The sequence below is a fragment of the Sitophilus oryzae genome, unplaced genomic scaffold (assembly GCF_002938485.1).
Source record: "Sitophilus oryzae breed Bouriz unplaced genomic scaffold, Soryzae_2.0 scaffold_154_pilon_pilon, whole genome shotgun sequence".
In the NCBI taxonomy this organism is placed as follows: domain Eukaryota; kingdom Metazoa; phylum Arthropoda; class Insecta; order Coleoptera; family Curculionidae; genus Sitophilus; species Sitophilus oryzae.
Genome location: NW_022146225.1, coordinates 1,761,207 through 1,783,352, shown reverse-complemented (window position 1 = coordinate 1,783,352; position 22,146 = coordinate 1,761,207). Strand labels below are relative to the sequence as shown.

Below are 22,146 nucleotides of genomic sequence, written 5' to 3'. Positions count from 1 at the left end.
TCGAGGACAATACCAGGAAACAAATATTTACATACGTTTATATTAATAATAAATAAAACTTCATACATTCATTTTAAGTGTACATTCAGACACGCCTTTATCTACATTCACTACCCACCCACGAGAAAAAAAAACGAATATCCTGGAAAACGTTATCCAGAAAAAGATCCATTAACGCGTCTCGTTTCAAAGGCGTACGTAGAAAACTGTTATTTTTGCCAACGACACCTTGAGGGCTTGTAAAATTTAAATTAGGGCCCTCGGCATGCATCATTAAGGCGTCTGGTGCCCCCCGACAATGTTTTCTCCAAGCTCAGGAGGCTGTGGGGTTGTTTACACCCCCCAAATGTGTATACCCGACTCGTTTGTAGGAGATGATTTTTTAAAAAGGTTTCGAGGCTCAATTTTTGTTATGTTTCATAAAGCTGGATATCGTAGTGTTTTATTTTCTAATTGTTAGTTCAAATTATATTTCTCCGAACGTTGAGCGTGTTTTAAAAATATAACTTTATTTAGAAGGTAGGTAATACAGTACTAAAGTTTAACACAGGATCGTGAACAAGATTGATTCTATATAGGAATTACAAGCTTTTATATATAATTTAATGTTAACATAAGCATAAAACTATTCTAGAATATGGGTGGCTTCGTTGGCAGCTTCCATTCATGGGATGCCCATAACTTTCATGTTTTTCTTTTTTTTGTATTTGTTTTATTTTGATGATGATTTTTATTCAAAGATATTACTACTAACAATTCATTTTTTGTTTTTAAGTCGTTTATTTTCGTATAGCTTTATTTTGTCCTATTTGTAAGCTTTTTTAATTGTTTTTTTTTAATTTTAAATTTTAATTCTTGTAAAAAGAAATTGTGTGGTTTTATTGTTAACAAAGCAATATGCATTTTATAAAAAAATGTGTTTTTGTAGAATAAGATATCCGATACATATTAGTTTATTAACCAACAGTTTTCAGTGTCAATATTTTTGAAAATCCGATTAATTTTCAATAAAGTCCATTTATCCAATGGAAATATGCCTTTAAACTATTAACGTTTCCGTATTAGAGATGTTCTTTTAAGAAAAAGTATCGATATCGTATTGTTTTAAATATTTTTTAATTGCAGAAAAAAGGTTTTTAATATATCGACATAAAGAATATATTATAAAAACATTCAAAAAAGTCTCAGTCACAGAAATATACCTATGTTCAAGAATTGACACTGTAAAAAGGTTCTATTAGCCTTGAAAAAATAATAGTCACCAATAAGCTCCTTCCATTTTAGAGATCTGAGTCTAATAAAAACAGTTTCCGGTAATAATTATATTAGGTGCGTATTATGTATCGATATTTTTTTAAATTATCGATACTAACACATATCGATATTTTAAAATATCGATACCGGCACCCCTCCCCAATATTTTTAGTGGCGTTTCGTTAAAAATCTGCTCAGTTCCGTTTCGGCTAAATTAATAATAACCGCTTTTTGATGTCGGCAGCGTCGATTGAATTAATATACCTACGTTTCGTTCATTGTCGGTATACGCGCCGTCCTCAGGTAAAAACGCTAATGGAATCGAGCCCGGGTCGGGATTCAATTTGGGGCGCTTTAATTTCATAATATATTCGTCGAAAATTGAATTAATAAGATTATGGATACAGAGCGGCAGCCAACAATTATTGTAGCCCCTGAAATTGTTGTTAATTTGAATAAAATAGCCATGACTAAAATTATATTAGGAAAAAAATATTTCAAAAATTAAATAATCAATTTGACTTTGAACGCTAAAATATTTCTATGTTAGAATGAAAAGTATTTACTACGAATTTACTAGATTTCTCCGTAAAACATTTGCTTATGTGTTTGTTTAACACTAATTCAGTTTTTAATTAAAACGATAGAATACGTAACACCGATAAAACACTCCATAATTGGACAATCGTACTCGCGAAGGTCCCGAGCCCTTCTCGAATGTGATTGGCTAGAGAATTGATTTGACTCTTGTTCCTGTCGGTAATTTTTAATTAACAACATGTCAAAAACATTCGCGCACGCACGGTAACGAATAAGCTTTTGATGTTTTACCAAATTTTCCAGCACAGAAACCACAAAAACGATAATAAAATTCTCATAATTATTTTTGGATTAATCGACGAATTTCAAAAAAAAAACTAACTCAATTAAGTAAAACAATTCAAATATACCTAAGCTTACGATACCCTGTAACGGCTTTGGCCGTCTTTCTGCTTTGCAGATTTGGCGAATGTTCTACAATAAACTTTTCACCCGTTTTTTTTTCACTAAATTTCACCATCATTCTAGAGATTTGTTGGCCACGCACTGTTTTGTGGCTATTCTTGTGACTGCTTTTGCAGCATTGCTGATGCCGGCGCACTGCCTTCTATTAAAAGATCAGCCTTGGGGCGAGATTTATGACGTCACGCTAGTTAGATATAACGGATTAATAAATATGTTGTAGAATACATGGAAAACATAATTATTCCTCAGATTTTTGGTTTGTATTTTAAAAATGATATAGTTTACATGAAATATACATAATATACAGTTAATAACTAAAACATATATACCTATTTATAGTAATAAATACTTTGACAAATAAACTATGAACCATACAAATGCAGCAAATGTTTTACAATGTACAAATAATGTATAGGTACATAAGATAATGGGTAAAATGTAAATATATTTTAAATTTTGGGGTTTGAAAATCGATCTAATTTAACAAAAAACATTCAATATCTACTAATAGTGATGTATTATTATTTGCATTCACAAAATTTATATGTATATTTTGCAAGTATCAATGTTCGAAAAATTATATTTACAAATAATACAATATTATCTAAAAAAAGGCGTCAGCGATGGCTATGAAATGAAGATCGCTTGCATTTTATATGTAAAATTATTCTAAAATTTTTTGATTTTCTTGGGATTTTTAGGTTCGGGAAAAACGCTGATTTAAGTTTTCATTGGGTTTTCATTATTTTTATTTGGTTTAAAAAAAAACGTTTCGGCTATAGCCTTCATCAGTGTTGTGTCATATGAGAAAAATAGTGTCGAATATAATCCAAAAAATTACATATACAATATCATTCACACCTCATAATGTTTACTGCAATTAATAAACTAATATAAACTTATCAAAAGATGACCACATATTTTTTAAAATTATTATACTTAACACTAAAATTATCTACATTGACTATGGAGTACACAGTAAACATTATGTGCGTGGTGTGAATATTTTATATGTAATTTTTTGGATTATATTCGACACTATTTTTTTCATATGACACAACACTGATGATGGCTATAATGTTAGCCGAAACGTTTTTTTTTAAGCCAAATAAAAATAATGAAAAACCAAATGAAAACTTAATCAGCGTTTTTCCCGAACCTAAATCCCAAGAAAATCAAAAAATTTAGAATATTTAGAAACAAGGTTCAAGAATATCAAATTTTCCAAGATTGTAAAATTCTAGTTAATTATTTTATGTGTACAGTTATTTAGGGAATGTCATCGACGTTCATTTCCAAGCCAACTAGACGCCGATTTTTTTTTCGATGATACGGTATAATTCTTACGTAAAATGTAAATAACATTAGACCAATTAAAACAAAGAAATATGAATTTCTTAGTATTTTTAGTAACACCTTTATTCTTAAAACTTAATTTTGTATTATGCAAATATACCAATTTTATTGTTATTTTATTCATATTGTATTCAGCCATCACTTAAATATTTGATATTATAAATAATCAACACTATTCATTAACAATTACTGAACAAATATATGTCATGCTTGACATACATTATATATTATCAAACAAAAACACATTCTTCTTTTAAACTGTATCAGTCTTGTCTTTACAAAAATCTTTTTTAAAATTTGAACTCAAAATAATAATCTTTTTCATGATCTTTAATACACATATTCTTTATTTTTCCCTAGATCATAATACCTACTTACGTGTTTGAATCTATCGAAGCTGAACCAACAACACTTGGAGTGGAGATTCCACAATATGAATAAAATAAACATAATTGTCCAGTTTTCATTAATACCATCATGGGAGAATATTATTTTTAAATTTATTAAAGATATTTTCAATAGAATTCTCTTGATTTATAACTCGTACCCACTTTTCTTGCTCTTCCGGACACTTTAGGCTGCCTAGTATAACTATCCTTTCCACCAGGAACACAACAAAGATGAGGCATAGCACCAAAAACACACTCCACTTAAGCTTTATTGATGAATTGTTAGAGTTTTAAAAAACACACACAAAAATCACAATAAGTAAAAAATGTACGGGCACTTTTAGGTTAAATCACTTACACAACGTGTAATTTTCCAATTTTTCTATTTTTTTATGCGAAACCGAGAGTGACCATATATCTGATAGTAGTTTATGTCACTTAAACACCAAAATAATTCGTTTTTTGCACTACAATAATAAATAATACCAAAAATCAAAGAGTTAAAACCAAAAATCAACCGACAAAATATGAAACGGAATCTAACCCAATATCTAAGTATGTACAGCTGATAAAGTAAACAAAAGTCCCCCCCAGGCTGATCTTTTAATAGAAGGCACTGGTCGGCGTTTTTTCTCTGTACGATGATAAACAAAACTTAACGAAGTGAAATAAAAAGACAGATAGACACATCCCGCACACAAAACTCACACGACCACACATGCAAGCGCGCACGGCTGACAAATTAATAATCCGGTTATCGGTCCGGTTATCTAAACGCCCTGTAATTAGTCCGGCTCCGGGTTTGGACGCCGCTGGACCGGAATACGTAATAGAGATTGAAATACGCGGACTTGTCTACGTGTGCAGGCGAGATGCGAATTTGTATGTGTGGGTATAATTGGACGAACAGGACAGGCTTTTGATTGACAGTAATGACAGGTACCGTGTGATTAATTCAGAACGAAGAGGGTTTCTTTCGTCGTCTCACAGAAATTACATTAGGGTGTATTCCGTTGCTTACCTTGGTTATGGTTTTATGTTCCGTTTCTATCGATCGGTTTCCTGAAAGTTTTCTTATTACGGAACGCGGTTTCTGAAAAATTCGGTTATAACTGTTACCAAACTAACCAGCGCGAGAAGGCTGGTTTTTCTGGTTTTGTTTGTCAATCAATGTCATTTATGTGACAGAAATCAAGAAAATATTGGAAGTTTGAGTGAAATTGTCATTTAATTTCTAAAATTTGTAATAATATTTTCTATTTACATCCAAAAGCAACGGAGGTAGGCAGTAAAGGTAAATAAATTTCATTAACTAAATAGAATGACTTATCATGCAGCCATTGTTTCTAAAAGTCAGCAACATTTAAAGAAAACATGACAACAAGTAATCGTGAATATTTTGTAAGCTATAAAAATATAAATATTGATTAGATTTGTTTATTTATTATTGATCTGTTTTAATATTGGACCTGCAAATCTTCACTTGAGCTGTCTAACGAGTTTAACACTTTACTAATATAGTTATTAACGTAATAAGGCCGATAAACAACAAATAACGGCCGGGCTGAAGTTTGTGATCCGAGGCGATAGCCGAGGATCATAAGCAGCCAAGGCCGTTATTTGTTATCGGCCGTGTTGCGTTCTAGATTTTTCGTCATACTGCAGATTTTTTAGAGCAATAAACACTACTATTTAATAACAAATTTTATTGAACAATAACACAAGTAAGGATAAAAAATACATAATGTCTTATACTAAAATTCATTTTTCATGATAATGAACATGGAAATTAAAAGTGCACTTGTTGTTCTTAGAAATCTGTAATCCTTCCCAGGGATTTACAGATTTTATAGAAGAAGATGATGCTACTGAAGAATGGCAAATATTTGTATCCACTAAAGACACATTATTTTGGAGCTATCATGAAAAAGTTGATTTGTTATTTTCATTCTTTTGGAAACTGATTTTTCTATGTAAGTTTCTGCCACTGTTGAAGACTCCCATCCTCCTAGCTCCTTTAGCGATAGTAAATCACCACCATTTTCGGCGAGCATGGTTGCTGATGATCTACGAAATGAATGCCCTGTATAACGTTCTGGATTCTCCAAGTTCAAAAAATTTTGCAATTTTCTGCGGTACGCTCCCGATGGTATGTATACCGACGATTTGCTTAACACACTTGCCTTTCTTGTAACCAATGAAAAATTTTGGATTGTCAAAGTTACGAGGACGCAGGTTGATGTATTTTTTTTTGTATAAACCATAGGCATCAAACGGAAGGCCCGTTTTGGAATAAGAAATTTCCTATCTTTCTTATTTTTAGTATTTCTTAATGAGACAAGAATATTTTTCTCCGAATCTTCGAAATCATCAACTGTGAGTGACCAAAGCTCGCTGCGCCTACAAGCTCCAAGAATACCAAGCACCAATACAATTTTTCGAGTAACCAGGTGTAATCATCGGCATCCAGTAGAAAATTATTTATGTCATTCTCCGACAGAACTTTGGCTTTTTTGGTGAATAACCTTCGTTTTTGCGCCTCAGAAACATGAACAGTTTACCAAATCTATGAACAAATATAATTTAGATGAGTATGATTAAATATCGAAGAATATAATGGCTTTTTACCTTGATATGTCGATGTTTTCATATACTCTCAACGCAAGCTTCAGCATGGATATCTTTGTCCACAGTGATGTAGGAGAATACATTTCAGACATTCTTTTAGCATAAGCCAGCAATACCGCTTCATTTACGCTGTTTATACTTCTATCCTGCCGCCACTTCAAAAAATTGTCATATTCCTGCTGATATCTCTCTCTGGTTATAGTCGGAAGTAAATTTTGAGTAGCCGCAGCCGCTTCCTCCTGTATTTCCAACGGAATTTCTCGCGACATCTCGCTATGGTCTATTTTCCCAATTTTTGAAAAGTCCAACTGACAATAAATAGTCATTGTTGCAGGTGACAGACGTTACGATTACCTTAGAAACTTAACGGCCGCCGGCCGTTATGATAACGTCCGGCGGACGTTATATGCATCTTTTCCATTCTGATTTTGCTTATGTTATAATAATATAACAATATAGTATGACGAAAAAGTACTTTTCAATATTAAACTCCATTGAAAAGAAGAAGCAAACGTAAAAGCAGAGAATAGGTACATTAAAAATGCATAAAAGATAAATTTTATAATAGAGGTATTGAAATTTAGAAAACGTCAATGTTACCCCATTTTATATAGGTACTGGTGAAAAAACATTTTCTATATGTTAAAATATATGTCAAAATCCGGAATTACTTTTTTGGTGATATTGAAAAAAATAAAAATATATACTATCGTCGTCAAAAAGAAAATAAAGAAAGTTTCCCCCATATTTTTCCCTTTTTATGTCCCGAACCTATCGTATACCTAAACAATAAAATATGTTTTGCTCGGTTTTTCAATCGTGAAAAAGCCTCCGGCATTTTCCAACTATTTTCCATGGAAATTCGATCGCGACGATTGCCTCGACTTGACTTTTCTTTCGCTTTTTTACTTATTCTTTGTGTGGTTGTGTTTCCTCACCTCGCCAATTTTTCACCAATAATATAGAGGAAAAAGTGGAATAATATGAATATAGGGATGAACAGATACAGTGTGATCCAGGCTTCTGAATTAGCTCTATATTAGGATTTTGGTTTGGGATGTTTGTTTTAATTTTTATAATATTCATTTAGATCTTAGGGGTCAATTTCACTAGTACGAAAAAGTAGCAAAACAAGCGTTCGGCATTTAACGTTTTATGTAAAACTAGCTAGGTCTTTTTACACAAATGAAGAACGAAATTAAAGGTAAATGATTATACTATAGTGATGGGCAAAACTGTTATTTTTAGATAACAGTTGAAACTGTTATAGCTATTTATAAAAAACAGCTTAAAATAACAGCTTCAAAATAACAGGTTTCTTTATTTTTTTGCGAAATATCTGAAAGAATATGAGGCGGTCACCGCCAGACGTATTAACGCAGTTGCAAGTTGCAACAATGACATGCTCGGTGGTAGAATTTCCAGGGTGTCAAAACATTTCTAAATATCGATTGTTATCTAAAATACCTCTCTAAAAACGGTGGTTGTTTACAATAAATAGATAAAAAGTATTCTAATATTTGAGGGTGGTTTCACCCCCTTAGAATTCGAGTTTCGAAAAATCCCTTCTTATCGAACCTCTACACCCTAAAGTCAATCCGTTTTCCAAAAATCAGCTTTTTACGTCAACGGCTTTAAGCACGATCGTGATTAATCAATGACCAGATTTTTCAAAACACCCTGTATACATTTTTAAAAAAATTTTAAAATATTATACTGAAAATTTTTCAGAATAAATAAACACCTAAATATTGAAACTTAATAACGTACTGAAACATACAGCGCCATAATATCTCAACCTCCGCCCGTTATGCTCGTAACAGGTTGAAAAACAATGTATCTAAAACAACTGATGCGTTATTCTCCAACCTGTTTCGAACTTCCATCGACAATCGACCGATGCAGCAGCGTTCCTTTCCCACTCCTGTTATCTCGACCGCCAGGCGTTATGCCCGCAACCACCCGCAACTGTTTCAAAAAACCTGCTTCTTTTATATCCTATTATTTTTAAGCTGTTGCAAACCCAATACGACCATCGACGGCGTCGACCGAAGTAGCTACGTTCGCCGTAGCGCATTCCCCACTCCGTTGTCCGTTGTCCGTTGTCTCGCCGCCTGTATCGATGGTTGATGGTTGACGAAATAACATGTTTTCCATCCATACTAGTTGTTTTTTGGAATTGCTTCAAGCACGTTGCGGTGCAGAGCGCCGACTTTGTTTTTCGGCGACTTCGTTTTTTGGACTAAATTTTCTCGAAAATAAAGACATAATTTAAAATTCCGTTACAATACGGAAATAGATTGAAGTTTTGTAATTACAGTGATATATAATTTATATAGTTTTGAAAGAAATTGCTTATTATTTTATGGCAAATGCTGAAGCTCTGTAAACCTTAATCAAGCCTTAATCAAAGCACATGTGTTTGGAATTTTGGGTGTGACTTAACACGACAGGATCGGGCTAAGCCTTAAGCAGATTTCTGAAATATAATATATATTTCCTACACCCGCTTCACCCGACCCCTGAGAGCGACCCGAACAGTACAGCGTAATAGACTCTTAATTATCAAACCATAAGTTATTCACAAGAAGTATAATTTTAAAGAAGATTTTTTTCAAAAGAGAATAAATCTATCGATATCTAAGTAGTATCGTCTCATCCCTAAACAGCGAGGAAATAAATAAAAAAGCGAAAGTCATACGAGTGAAGAAAAAAGAAACGGAAAATACAACAACCTACAAACAACCCTCAAAAAAAAGGCACGACATGCATCAAAGCGTTTTTTTTTCGATTCTGGAAAGATCTTTTTTTTCGGAGTCGTATATAATTTCGCAGTTTTGTTAAAGATTTCCTTTTTGCTTGCTCGCTGCCTTTTAGTGGGCTGGCGTGTCGCAGAAAAAGGGATTTGTTAGAAAAAGGGAAATTGCCCGTACGGTTGTGGTGACAACGGCTTATTTTTGCTCGTTATTTTGCAGAGAAAAACGTGTTACACTCTGTTTTTTGTTTGCACGAGAGAAAATTGTTAAGTTAACATTTTTTGTTTCAGTTTTTTGCAGATCAGTATTAAGATGGAGTACTAATCTCTGTAAAACCGTCTCAGATACTGGCTTTTGTCAAAGCCCTGAGACTGTATGATAGTGATGGGTTGTTATTTAACTATCTGTTATTTTATAACAATTATTTAGAAATAACATAACGCAACCGTTACTACTTTTAAAAAATAACAGATATAAAACAACGACACGCAGAGATCGACTGTTCGTGAAACGAAGTCGGCGCTCTGCACTGGTTGGAAAACATGTTATTTCGACAACCATCGATACAGGCAGCGAGAAACGGACAACGGTGTGGGGTATGCGCTACGGCGCGGCGTGTTGGCCTTACAACAGCTTAAAAATAATAGGATATAAAAGAAGCAGCTTTTTTGAAACAGTTGCGGGCATAACGCCTGGCGGTCGAGATAACAGGAATGGGAAAGGAGCACTGCTGCATCGGTCGATTGTCGATGGAGGCTCGCAACGGGCTGGAGAATAACGCATCAGTTGTTTTTGCTACGTTGATTTTTAACCTGTTACGAGCATAACAGAGCGGCGGTCGAGATAATCGGAGTGGGAAAGTAACGCTGCTGCATCGGTCGATTGTCGATGGATGTTCGAAACAGGTTGGAGAATAACGCATCAGTTGTTTTAGATACCATCAGTAGTTTTTCAACCTGTTACGAGCATAGCGGGCGGAGGTCGAGATATTATGGCGCTGTATGTTTCAGTACTCGGTTATAAAGTTTTGAATATTTAGGTATTTATTTATTCTGAAAAATTTTCAGAATATTTTAAGATTTTTTAAAAATGTATGCAGGGTGTTTTGAAAAATCTGGTCATTGATAAATCACGATCCTGACGTAAAAAGCTGATTTTTGGAAAACGGATTGACTTTAGGGTGTAGAGGTTCGATAAGAAGGGATTTTTCGAAACTCAAATTTTAAGGGGGTGAAACCACCCTCAAATATTAGAATATTTTTTATTTAAAAACTGGTGAGTTTTTCGAAAAAACTCTTAAACACGTATATTTTATTTTGTTGTTTTACATATTTTAAGATTTTTAAAAAATATATACAGGGTGTTTCATAAAATATGACCATTTCAATCAATCAAATCATGATTCTGCTTAAACTGCTTGACGTTTAAAGCTGATTTTTGGTAAACGGATTGACTGTGGGGTGTAGAGGTTCGATAAGGAGGGGTTTCTCGAATCTCGAATTCCAAGAGGGTGAAAACGCCCCCCAAATATTACAATATTTGTTATTTAAAAAAAGTCTTTCGGGAAAACGCTTGGACACGCATAATTTATTTTGTTTTTTTACATATTTTGAATTTTTTTAAAAAAATCATACAGGGTGTTCCAAAAAGTTGAGTAATTGATTAACCACGATTCTACTTAAACTGCTCGACGTTTAAAGCTTATTTTTGGCAAATGTGGGAAAATTTTATCCAGTTTGTATGTTAATGGAAATTCTTGCTTTGCTTTATCATCACCATTACAAATTAATAATTCGACGCGAACGGGTACACGCTAGTTTAAGTGTAAAATTAATTCGAACTCTAGTGTGTAGTTGGTTACTTATGAAGAATATACTACACATTTTCTTATATTGCTATTTTTTGACCGCAAATGGTAAAATCATAACTAAGAGCTTCTCGCCCATCGAGTGAGATGCACCCTGTACACTGCTACGCAATTCAGTATCTACGCGGATCGAGGGGCAGGGCGTAGGTAGATCGGCATGTATAGGTATAGACGAGTGGCGGCATTTTTGCTTTTTTATATCGCAATTTGTAAACAGCGCTTATTTGTAAACAACCACCGTTTTTAGAGAGGTATTTGAGATAACAATCGATATTTAGAAATGTTATGACACCCTGGAAACACTACCACCGAGCACGTCATTGTTGCAACTTGCAACTGCGTTAATACGCCTGGCGGTGACCGCCTCATACTCTTTCAGATATTTAGCAATAAAATAAAGAAACCGGTTATTTTTAAGCTGTTATTTTAAGCTGTTTTTTATAAATAACTATAACAGTTTCAACTGTTATCTAAAAATAACAGTTTTGCCCATCACTACTGCATGATTAGTTGTAACTCAAGAAAGGGAGAAACAATAGAGCTATGAGGTCGCGGTGATTAACTTATAAGTACGATGGGATCTTTTTTCATTTTTTTTAACCAAAAAGTAACAAAAAGGATAACTAGAAATTATTCTTGAGACTAAAACGAAAAGGCGTGGGACAATAAAAACTGAGAGGATTTTAAAGTTTTCTCCTAAAAGATTAGAAAATTAAGCCGATGCGAGTACAAAGTAGCGTCTGGGCGCTTTCAGTCTCGACTCAGGCCATTAAGATAGTGTTTTGTGTTTCTTATTCTTTCGCTTTACGAGAGAAAACAAAGAAAACCCGACCTAATTAGCCTTTTCAACCCTTATAAAAATGCATATTTAGTAGATATAATGTTACATTTTAATATTATTTTCATAGCAACTGTTAAAATTGTCTTATATCTATCAAAAATCGTAGATAAAATAGTACTTTAACCGAAAGGGTAGATTAAATGATAATTAAACAGCGAGGATAGGTTTAAAACTTTATTTCTTCTCGCACGTTTTTTAATTGCTTCCATTTTTGAAAAGTTTTGTATTCCTTTTCATAAGTTATTCGGGATTTAAATGGAAGTAGTTTGGAAATGGCGTTTGTCGCCTCAGCCTAAATATCTGTTGGTAATTTACTTATTTCTTTTTCAGCCATTTCTAGCTCCAACTCAATCAGCAATCGACACGAAAGAGAATTAAAAAATATTGACTCAAAACTGACAACTAAAGAGACAGCTTTATTTATTTGTCAAATTACATAGAAACCAACGCTAACCCAGCACAATATTTTTTCTACTCCTAATAAATTCCTTGAAATAATAATTTCTGAATATTTTTTAAAACGTAACTCGCTATGGAAAAAATTTTTGTTTTATACACGACGATAAAATTGCATTATCGTCTCCCGAAATCGTTTTTTAAAATACCATTTTATCGTATTGTATAAAAAATAACTATTAGTTCATTTCATATTTATATATTTTTTCAAAAGTTTATTACTTCGAATTCAACAATGTAATTAATACAGTAACTAACGAGATTACAACAAAACAAACATGAAATTTTACATCCTGGCGCTTGGGAAGGTCCCATTTTCCCAAAACACCCCATAAAGATGTGGGAGATATTATCTGGAGGGCTACTTTACGTCACCCGTTTTGCCTTAATAATAACACTAAGCCCTTTTGGTTGCAAAATATAGGGTGATATAGTTGGGAGTGATGCTATGGGGTAAATGGAGAAAATGTCACCTATTTTGTCGTTCTTTCTTTGGGGACCTCCTTGAAGGAAGAAATTTATTGATAGGCTGAGTTTATGGGGGTACTGCTGTAAGGGTAGGATTTTGTTAAGGGTGTAGAGGGTGTAAAAAATACTGTACCAAATTTTAGTGGGTGATTCTATAGATGACAGTGAAACAAAAAGTTTCTACGAACATAATACGCCCTAAGATGCTTCTCAAGGAAGTTATAGTTGGTTACAACCTCGAAAGGGTCGATTTTTTTTAGGAGATAGAGATAGAAAGTCGGTTAAATGGGGAAATAGTTGCAGTTTTGTTCATTTCATCACTCCCTGGTATCTCCACTGTATAAAAGCTACCCGTATTGGCGAAACGTGGACCTCTTCCACTATAAATAACAGAGGTGGCGCCCGAGAGATTTAAATTTACTACTGTACGCCAGTAAGGCTATTTATTTTTCACTGAACCAAAGAAAAATAAATTGAGACTCTTACACTATTATACCTTAATTCTATTATAATCTATTTTAGACAAAATGTTTTCAGATAAAAGTTGTAGATAATCACATCCCTAATGAGTTTGTGTTCTCCGATTTTTTCTAAAGCCTGTCATTTTTGACATATGACACAATTATATGTTTTTTTTTAATATAAACCATAGTTGGGCATGACTTCATAGAAAGCACCATTTTTTAAGCTTTTCCGCGATATAAACTATATGTTTTGTCAAAAAATTACTGAGTAATAGCCAATTCTTGTCTTAAAAAAATGACGATTTCTAAGTGTAAAATTTTGAGAAACCTCGTTATATAAAATACATTTCTCCGAAATTTAAAAAAACACTATCTTATCACCGAAATTTTATGTTAAAACGAACCATTTAGTAAAAGGGTTTGGAAAAAAGGCACAAAAATTTAATCTGCGAATTTCTTAGAGACTAGATAGATCCACGAGACCCAGACCTAAATCAACATCGCATAAACCGTTTTCTACCTCCTCAAAACCGTCTTCTTCTACTCTCTATGCCCCTCACTTCCCCTCCAGGCTATTGACGGTCGTCGTTCCTCACCGCAAACCGAATTCCCTTCAGCCGGGCTTTTAGTTAAACAAACAGTTGCCACATTTACATATTTTTCCTGGAAATGCGGCAGGATCGTCGCGGTGGCCATTAAGGGATAAAAGAAACCTTCCCTTGGACTCCCCTCATCTCCTCGGGCTGTATTTACACCCATTTTGTGGTTAGGAGGCGAAGGGAGGTTTAATAATTTTCGTGTATGGAAACGAGGATTGAAGGTTTTGAAGACAGTTATAGACAAACTAGCGTGTACCCGTGACTTCGTTCGCATCGAATTAATCATTTGTAATAGCATCGAATTAATCATTTGTAATAGTGATGATAAAACAAAGCAAGAATTTCCATTAACATAAAAACTGGTAATAGTTGAGGGGTAGTTTAATCTCGTTGGAATTTGACTTTCGAAAAATCCGTTTGCCAAAAATAAGCTTTTTACGTCAAGCAGTTAAAGCAAAATCGTGGTTAGTCAATTACCCAACTTTTTGAACACCCTGTATGATTTTTTAAAAAAATTTAAAATATGTAAAAAAACAAAATAAATTATGCGTGTCCAAGCGTTTTCCCGAAAAACTAACCGTTTTTTAAATAACAAATATTGTAATGTTTGAGGGGCGTTTTCACCCTCTTCGAATTTGAGATTCGATAAACCCCTCCTTATCGAACCTCTACACTCCACAGTCAATCCGTTTGCCAAAAATCAGCTTTAAATGTCAAGCAGTTTAGCAGAATCGTGATTACTCAATGGTCATATTTTATGAAGCAATCTGTATAAATTTTTAAAAAATCTTAAAATATGTAAAACAACAAAATAAAATATACATGTTTAAGAGCTTTTCCGAAAAACTCACCGGTTTTTTAATAAAAAATATTCTAATATTTGAGGGGTGGTTTCACCCCCTTAGAATTCGAGTTTCGAAAAATTCCTTCTTATCGAACCACTACACCCTAAAGTCAATCCGTTTTCCAAAAATCAGCTTTTACGTCAAGCGCTTTAAGCAGAATCAATGACTAGATTTTTCGAAACACCCTGTATACATTTTTAAAAAATCTTAAAATATGTAAAAAAACAAAATAAAATATACGCGTTTAGGCGTTTTTGCGGAAACTTGACCGTTTTTTAAATAAAAAATATTGCAAAATAAAAATACACTAAATTACCACAATACACCAAAACACATTTACTTTTACACTGGACGCGCGTTTCGTTAACCATGTTAGCATCATCAGCAGATGATTATAAACTAAAGTACAATCTACAAGTTGAGCGTTTATATACTCGCCCAGTAGGTACCGAGTGGGCGTGGCAAAATCTAGCCAACCGAGTCAGATCCCACTGAGCCCACTTATCAACAATATGTTCGGCAACATTGTATAGATCTTAAAGAACATTGAAACAACATCTTAATAATTTAAAATTAATTAAACAAGTCTCAAATTACTGGCAATTAGATGCATATGAAAGCATCAGAATTAATAAGTGTAAAGATAGTATGAACAGAGTCAATGGCCCAATTCCTTCAAGTTCTTTGTTCCTACTACTCTAGTGGCGGAAATTAACTGTTACGCTCAGTGGGCTCTGACTCGGTTGGCTAGATTTTGCCACTCGGTACCTACTGGACGAGTATATAAACGCTCAACTTGTAGATTGTACTCTAGTTTATAATCATCTGCTGATGATGCTAACATGGTTAGCGAAACGCGCGTCCAGTGTAAAAGTAAAAGTTTTTGGTGTATTGTGGTGATTTAGTGTATTTTTATTTTGCTGTGTAACACCAAAGGTTCCAACCCTCAACTGTAATAAAAAATATTGTAATATTGGAACTGGAATTTCAAAAAATCCCTTCTTATCCGAACCTGTACACCCTAGAATCAACCTCTATGCCAAAATTGAGCTTCTTACTGTGTTCTTACGTTGAGTAGTTTGTGCAGGATGTTGATTAATCAGTGAGTCACTTAAGGATTTTATATATTAGTATAGATAATGTGTTAAATATGGTGTGATCACCACAGGAAAACTAAAATTTTAAAATTAAGAAAACGTCTCAGTGTAAGAACTCACAGATTCGTGAATCAAAAACCTGAAACCCTTTTTAAAGCAGAGAAGCTAAATCTTCAAAAACCAACCTTCAAGGCTTAGTTTTCGAAAGAAAAGATGATATCTCCGTTGTTTTCCTCGGAATTAGCGGTTTCCTGAATAAGGTCGTCGAGATAATCACTCGAAACGGTGATTTACGAGTCGCGTTCGGGCGCCCGCTAATTTATTACGGTGGCGCGAATAAATTTCGGGGTATTTTTACCCCCGTTTCATCCCTTAGGGGTCGGATGGGAGGTAGGAAGCATAAGATAAGAACAAGGGTAGGAAATGACAGCGAAAAGCAGCGACAAAAATTACAAAGGAAATTAATGAAGTCAGACTGGCTTTTTATATTATCGGTTGGATTATGTTTGGGTACAAGACTTTTTTAGAAAAAAAAATAAAAAATAAAAAAGATTTTTTTTAGTTGTCAGTTATATAAGACAATTTTAACAGATGCTATGGAAAAAAATATTCAAACACCTAACTATTGCAAACACGCTTTAACTTGAAAATATAATCTTAGAAATCAAAACTTCCTAGTTCTACCTGGCTGTTTTCGCAAACACAACACGCCAAGGTGGGGATAAGAACAGCAATCGAAAAGGGGGGTCGGAGGGCGGTTTTCTTTACAGACGTGTGTCGGATCCCTGGGGATCCGCGAGCAGCCCCTCATTAGACGGGAAAGCTACACCGAAATTGGGAAGTATGCCTGGATCGTTGCCTGAATCTTAATCGACGGATTAGGGATTAGTGCTGAGTTCGATGGAGTTCTAGGGGCGGACCGGGGAGTAAAAGGGGAGCAACGTGGTAGTGAGGATTAAGGAATTGCGCGCATCTTCGTATTCTTCGCGATGCTTGAAACGTGTGCTGTGTGAGTTAATAGGAAATTGTGTTGTTTTTGTCCTTTTTCAACCTCTGATATAGTTACAAAGAAATATAATTTTTTTATACAGGGCCACACATAAGTCAGCATCATATACCTCTTTATACAGGGACCTAAAGTAGGTACGAGAATGTATTTCAGGAAAATATTTCATCTTCTATAGGGTGGCTCAAAAAAGCAAATAAATAAAAAATATATATTTTTCAACCTTCTTGTTTAAAAAAAATATTACAAATACAAGAACTGTCCTGAAATCGAATCTATATCCACTTCTAATTATTCTATGAGCTATGACATTTTATTATAAAAAAAAATTGCCCTGTGTATGCCCGTCACAAACTATCCCAGATACAAAGAAAACACGAACAAAAAATAGGGGGAAACGCGTAAACACACACGGTGCTAAATCAGGCGAATTCGGTGGCTCCCTCATCCTCCTGTTCTCATTTTCCTCACTCTCTCTTAGCTATAATCAGGAGACGAACAATCAGAACGAAAGGCAACTTCCTAAAAAGAAAACGTCGTTATGTTTCTCGGCAAAATTTAGGATCCCCCCCTATCTTCCTGTCTTCCTGTTTGTTGTTCTTCCCAACTGTTTCCAAGGAGAAAGAAATTGGCCTTACAAACGACCTTTATAGTTATTCCAACGCACAAGACAGTTCCTGTTGTTTATTTTCCTTTCTGTTTTGTTTTATCGGTTGCGTGTGTGTGTATAATTTTTGTTTTTCCATTTTTCCTGTCTTTTCCTACGCGTCGCAGAATGGATGTAGGGCTAAAGTGCTTTCGCTTGTTATATTTGAAGTGTAACTTTATATCTAGGCTTTAGTCGTATATCAAATAATACTTAAAGAAGCCGGATTTAATGGTATCATTAAATAGAATTGGATGGTTCATGTTTATTTTCTAGGGTTAGAGCTAGTCGACAAATCCGATTGAATGAATTAGCCAAAATAAAATATCTAATAAATGCCAATTTTTACCTCTATATCCAGAAATCACACAAAATTCAGCCATCCTAAAAATTTCATTTGACTTCATTTGACTTTAATCGGACCTTTTAAAAAAATATATTTTTTTTTCAAAAACTATTTGAGACAGAGTTTACCAAAAATGTTTTTTATACCTACCACTGGGTAAATAAATTTGTAGATTGTGATGACTTTTTGTGAAACTTTAGTTTCGGAGATATAAATTTAATCAAAAAAAAAGTTTGATGTTTCATAACTTTTTAATTTTTAATCCGATTTCTATGATTAAAAAAAACTTTAGTATGACTGATATCGGAGATGGAGACCTAACCTCTATTAAACCGTCTCAGATACTGGCTTTTATCAAGGCCCTGAGATTGAATGATGAGCTGTAACTCAAGAAAGGGGGACACAATCGTCCCATTCAACCTACAATCTTACTTAAGAATATCGATACTTGAAAAAAATCGATATTTAAATTTTTAATCGCTTATTTTTCTCAAAATATCCTCATAAAAATAAACCCGGGATGATGTAAGTAGTAATCCCATCTAGTCTACGGATTTTCTAATATTTATACTGGCGTGTTTATACGTCTTTTCAAGGAAATAAGCTTCTTTATTGCGTTCGGAGTGTCGGAAGGGATCGATACTAAATTGCTGTGGGGGCTAAGGGCGGATTTTGCATTCGCGAAGGTTTTGGCACGTGCGATATGGGATCGGCTCGTATTTCTGCCCGATTTTCAAAATTCAAATTTTGCCACTTGCATATAATTTCGCGAATTTATTTCTAACAATGTTCGGTTCGATTTGTGCGAGAGTTATGGGTATTATAAACTACTTACTTGGTTATTATCGGGGTAATTTTAGTTTGCCAATTTTAGATGTGTGTATTTTGGGTTTGTTGTAAAGACAGGAAAATATAAAAAAATAATGCATTTTTCTTTTAAAATCTGTTATTTGCAATGTTTGTAATCTTTTTTACTGATGTTATATTTTTGATAAATGTATATTATTATTTCCAGGTTACTAGAGAATTTTTTTAATATATTTTTTTATTGTTTCAGGTATGCTAAGACCATATTTATGGGTAGAGAGACAGCTATAATCTAAGTTTGAATGATCATCAGTAAGTAATTCATTATATTAAGAGTCTATTACGCTGTACCGTTCGGGTCGCTCTCGAGGGCCGGGTAAAGCGGGTCTGTGGTCGAAGGAAATATACAATTATATTTCAGAAATCTACCAAAGGCTTAGCCCGATCCTGTCGTGTTTAAGCTCCGCGCGCACTGAAGGGGTATCGGCACGAGCGAGCGGCGCGACCGACACGACCGGTCGGAAAGTCGATTGTAACCGCGCACTGGAGTCGCACGATCGACGGTCGAGAGTACGTCACCAGCATAAATTTGAGCTTAGACGAGGAGAAGTTTATTCAAATTTAGTCAAATTCATTCGGCATTTCAAAAAATTATAAAGTATTATTACTATTTATATTTTTATGCAACTTTTTATGCTTTATGATGGAAATTAATATTATTTAGATCTTAACCAAACACACATTAATATATTTAGATCTTAACAAACCACGTAAAATTAGTGAAATGGAGTGGAAGATGGAGATAAAATATACTACATGACTCTTAGCTTTACCGATTTTAACAAATTTGGTATCATTCAAAAGGGTTTAATTTGTTCTTTAAAAACAAGGCTATATATGAAAAATTGTCAAATAAAACTTCTATTTTTAGTTTTTTAATCTAAATAAGTGTCATTACAAACATTTATATATAGCTTTTATTTTAAGTTTTTAAAATCTTTGTTTTAAGTCAGTAGTAAATAAAGCGAAACTTGTGTTTACATTTTGTTTAATGAATGACGTTTCGACCAATTTTAATTCCGTCTTCTTCAGAATCTATAATATACGCATAAATAATTTTCTACGTTTGTGGTAAGAAAAAATTATATATTAAACACATTGTTAGTGATAAAATTGTATTGTATATTATAGATTCTGAAGAAGACCGAATTAAAATTGGTCGAAACGTCAATCATTAAACAAAATGTAAACACAAGTTTCGTTTTATTCACTACTGACTTAAAACCAAGATTTTAAAAACATAAAATATAATAAAAAAGTCAAAGAAAATTGAAAAAAGAAAAAATATAAATAGTTTTTATAGTACCGTATTATCGAAAATGAACGGCATCGGCGATGGCCATGAAATGAAGGTCGGTGCCATTTTATATGTAAATTTATATAGGAAATGTCATCAATCGTCATTTCCCATCCAACTGGACGCCGGTTTTTTCTATCATACGGTAGATATATGTACAAATATTTTATTCAAACATAAATATTATTTTCTCTATTTGTACTTTGTATGGAGCGATCAACATAAGGTCTGTTCTCAGAAGAATCCCTGACTAGTCAGCACGTTTTTCATTGGTTAAAATGCGTAGAAACCTGATTGTTAGTCTGGTTTCTACATATTTCAACCAATAGGAAACGCGCTGACTAGTCAGGGATTCTTCTGAGAACAGACCTATTGTAACATAGGATGACTATTTATCAGCTGTTATTACTAGCGTCAAAACAAACCAAAAATTAAATAATATGATAAGTTTTTTGACGATATTTAAATTCGATTTCCATAATAATGTGAGATAATCAAAACGAGATGAGAAACAAATGGGTTTAATCGGAAGGTTTTCTAATTCAGTTATTGAATAAGTGTAGTAAACACTATAGGTTACGTGCTTGTAAGAAATTTTTATAAAAACCCGCATATTAAGTATGATATGGTCTGGTACACTTTCGATTAATAATTCATCGGACATGTTTAATGTAAAACCGCTGCACTAAAAACAGTCGCTCGGCGTAGACTATTCGTCCCCCTCCCATACATTCTCTGATTTCGCCTGATGGCGCGAGTACCGCCGATAGCTCGAAGCGCACCGATCGAACCGATCTAATGCGGTGCGCGGGCTTACATTTATTTCAACGTAAACTGAAAATTACGTGCCGCTCGCTCGCGCCGATACCCCTTCAGAGCGCGCGGAGCTTTTTAAACTCGACAAAAGAAAATTGTTAAACCTAAACAAAATAAGCGGCATCTGGAGTAAAAAAGGTGTGGAACGTAACTTAAAAGAACCGTAGTAGGTTAAAACAAGACAAAAATGATAAAGCCTCAAGGCTTAACTTACCACAAAGACAGAAGTGAAGGTTAAGAGCAAATCCGCCTGGTTTTTGGACGGAGGACACGAAGCCGACGCGACGTTTCGACGACAGAGCAAAGCCTGAAGAGGGGTGCTTCGTCGCCAAAGGGTTAAATAAATCCCGAAACCCGAAAAGGAGCGACTTCTCGATTCCCGAAGGAAGATCCGGGGGGATTAACCTATAGCGCGGAAAAGTTTGAAGGTAATTTAACGGTTCAAACTCGGATTAAAACTTGATTTTCCGCGAAATTGTTATAATTCAATCTGTAGATTTTTTTTTGGAGTTTTCTTTTTTTTACGCAAAAAACGGTCTAAAAATCACTATATTTTCTTATTAGTAATGCCTGTAAATGTTAAAATAGGTATTAGATCCCTGCCTTAAGTCTTTTTATTTAAAGATTTGACTAAATGAGTCTGTGATTAATCAATTTGTAGGTTGGAATAATCGGTACATTACACTTTCCAGCCTCTAACGGTTTGAATAACGCTCTTCGTACTACGAACATGAGGATGTAGTCGTCGCTTAGTGCCGAAACTTTGGCGGCTGCTGTCGAAGTTCCCGACGGCCGCCTAACCGAATTAATCGCCAACAACTGACGAAAACGAAGACCAAGTCGACTTGCCTCGCCATATAAACGTATTATTTCGTCTAATCGAACTTGTCAATGGCTATATTTACGGGCACAATTATTCTATAACGCCGTCACGATGAAGCTAAAACGGATTGGCTTTCGGGAATGGGGAATTCAGAATGTAATTTGGAAATTTGTGGGTTTAAAGAAGTGAATTTTGTTGGTAAAGTTGTTTAAATTGATTTGTGAAAGATTAATCTAGATTTGTTTAAAAACAGTGATGAATTATAAAATAGCATCAACTACAAAATGCTGCATGACACTGTCTTAAATTTTGAAATGTAA

At 34.1% G+C, this 22,146-nt stretch overlaps 1 protein-coding gene across 2 annotated transcripts in view; it reads left to right on the top strand.

Moving 5' to 3' along the window:
• The window catches only part of LOC115878963 (Krueppel-like factor 7), a 441,498-nt gene that overhangs the window by 192,893 nt on the left and 226,459 nt on the right, over nucleotides 1-22,146 (top strand). The window contains exon 1 of one of the 2 annotated variants that reach the window (XM_030895571.1): nucleotides 19,101-19,142. The exons of the other annotated variant lie outside the window; for it this stretch is intronic. The gene's annotated coding sequence lies outside the window, so the exon portion shown is untranslated. Of the gene's footprint in view, nucleotides 1-19,100; nucleotides 19,143-22,146 lie in introns of those variants that run through there. 2 annotated transcript variants of the gene reach the window in all.